Source organism: Ictalurus punctatus, chromosome 1 (genome assembly GCF_001660625.3).
Source record: "Ictalurus punctatus breed USDA103 chromosome 1, Coco_2.0, whole genome shotgun sequence".
In the NCBI taxonomy this organism is placed as follows: domain Eukaryota; kingdom Metazoa; phylum Chordata; class Actinopteri; order Siluriformes; family Ictaluridae; genus Ictalurus; species Ictalurus punctatus.
The window spans coordinates 3,550,539-3,553,510 of record NC_030416.2 but is presented as its reverse complement, the minus strand read 5'-3'; positions in this window follow the sequence as shown (position 1 = coordinate 3,553,510).

The following is a 2,972-nucleotide window of genomic DNA, read 5'->3' as shown; positions in this document are numbered from 1 at the left end:
CGTAGTTCATGAATGGTGAGTCTAAATTCTCTACAGAATATCTGAAGTTCATCCCCAAACTTTCGTCCTCCTACTTCGCGGAGCGCTGGCAGATGTGTCATGCTGTTCCTGATGTCTTCCAATGTCCAGGTTCTGTGAACTAGCATAGGGTCTCCTTCTCCGGCCACTTCTAGCATTGGGGCATTTATCACAGCGTGCACTGTCCCTTCTCTGTCCGATTATGTTGGTCTGAAGCCCTCAGGCAGCAATGTTGTTGGGCCCTTCACTTGGGATCTCGTGTGTAACGCCACCAGTGAAGCCAGGACGGCTGGCGCATAGTTCGGTGGGGGTTGGTGGCTCAGTTCTGACAGGTTCGGATAGAGTGGTGTAGTCTGGGCCGCTTCATCGTGAGGAGGTGCCTCTGCAACTGCAGGTTCCTTCCTCCTTCCTGGCTGTGGGCGTCATGGTGGGGCGGAGTCCAGGTCAGGATCGGCTTTCTGAAATTTATCACACTGAGAAATAGATGAGGGCCCTGCCTGACATTTTTTCTGTCTTTTATGTGCCTCACTCTGCCATTCAGCAAATGCCTTCCAGTCAGCCACAAAGTGCACTTCGCTCTTTGTTATAGGGGTCTCTCTCTCTCTCCTTTGTCTCCAAATTAAATTTCTGTTGTTCTAACTGTCTGAGACTAAAACTACCTTTTTCTGGGAAACAAGGACTAATAGATTTAAGAATAGTTTTTTCCCAAAAGCTATTACCATTCTAAACACATACATGTACTCAGTTCACAGCATATGTATATAGTGTCTCAAAACTGTGCATTTCATAGTACCTCCCCCATCCGCCCCAATATCTTGTTTATTTATCTTGTTTATTTATCTGTTTATTTATTTTATTTATCTTGTTTATTCTTCTTGTTTATTTTATGTACATGTTGGCACAGAACAAAAAAGGAGTGGCTCTTAATTTCATTGTACATGTGTATAGTGACAATAAAAAGGCATTAATTCATTCAGAAAGCGCATTCTTTAACCCATACATCTTATTGGTTCCTTCCCCATAATTCACACGCATAAATGTGATATTAGAACCAACATATGAGCACCCTTTACATACCATAGCATGTGTCTCAGGATGTGCTTTGCTACATGTTTTTCCCATTTTTATTTATTTATTTATTTTTTTACAGCTTCTAAAACTTTCAAAGTTTTAATCAATTTAACATGCTATGAAAAGCAAGTGAATATGCATTCTCGTCCACAGACAGAAAAGGTTCCATTCAATTAATCATATAACCTATAGGTTCAATAGAGCAAACCTTAAGAATGTAAAAGAGTATTCCTGTGAGGGCGAGTCCACATACAGCAATTTGGTAGGACTTACAGTTTTCTCTTCCCTTCTTTTAAAAAAAAATAATTTCATTTTTTTTTGTAGGACTTACAGTTTTCTCTTCCCTTCTTTTTTAAAAAAATAATTTCATTTTTTTTATTATTATTTTTATTATTTTTTATCTTTACTTCAATTTACTTGTGCATTAAATTTGCCAAATAGATCATGTACTGCTGATGTGATGGAATGAGTCAATGGGGAATGTCACTTGATGATAACCCGCCAAAGATACTGCGCCTCTTGCACTTCTTAATAAGTACTCTCTTATTATTTATTCCTTGAACCAGACTCTTTCCGTTAGCAAATATTTTTACCGTTATTATCTCTCTCTCTATATATATATACCCGTCGGTATATATCTTAGTTTTGAAGCTGTGATCTAAGACACACCAATATCTCTGCCGTCGCAGAGGCGAAGTTCCTGGAACTTCTTATAAGAAATCGCTCTATGTAATACTTCTTTCAATGTAATACACACATTTCTTAAATCATTGACTCCCTTCCACACAGACAGCAATACACAATGACTTAAAATTCTCATTCTAAATCATTGATTATTCAGTGACTGGTAGGAATCATCAAGATTTTAGTATTAGAATTGGATGCCATTAAAGTAAGACTGCATCGGTCTTTCACTCTGGACAACAAAGGACAAACCCCCTGCGTGTCAACACAGACTTCAGGGTGAAACTTTTCTATGAACATCCTCCGGTTTGCTTGTTGTCCAGGAAAGCTGAAATGACCCGCGCAGCCCAGCCAGGAGACACCAAATTGTCGTGGAAATTAGACAACACTCGCAGACTCGTCCTCTGAGACTGTGAATACTTATGTACATGTGCTTTTTTGTTTTTTATTTTTAATAAATTTACAAAGATTTCAAACAAACTTCTTTCATGTTGTCATTATGGGGTATTGTTTGTAGAATTTTGAGGAAAATAATGAATTGAATCCATTTTGGAATAAAGCTGTAACAAAACAAAATGTGGGAAAAGTGAAGCGCTGCCAATACTTTCCGGATGCACTGTAAATATGAAACTCGGAGTATGACGCACTTCTGTGTACCGATAAGAAGCAGTTTGAGGCAGTTCAAACAGGCTTTGTTTTAGGGATCTTAGAAGATGTTCAAACGAACCTTGAACAGAAGAACATGTTTATGTCTCTGTATAGCAGATGAACATTATGCTATACTAATCTAAGTGGCATGACATGGCCTTCTTAGGCGTTATCCCCTCATGAAAGGAAACAGAACAAGAACAAAACTATTACAAAGTAAAAAGGAATAATTTCCCTCACAAGACATACAGACTCAATTCCATGCACTTTATATGATGCTAAACTGGCAACCCACATTAGTGCATAAATAAATAAACACTCCTTAACTCAATTTCTTGATTGATTAGTGTAAAATCGGCTTTACTATTTTAATTAGTCAATTTTAAATATGATTTTATTATTATTATTATTATTATTATTATTATTATTATTATTACTATTATTTATTAAAACATCATATTAACTGAAAAGGGAAAGACCGTAGAACAGTTTTGCAAATGCGTTTCGTATTATCTCGGATTTGTCCTGCTTGATGTGCCGTAGCTCCGCGG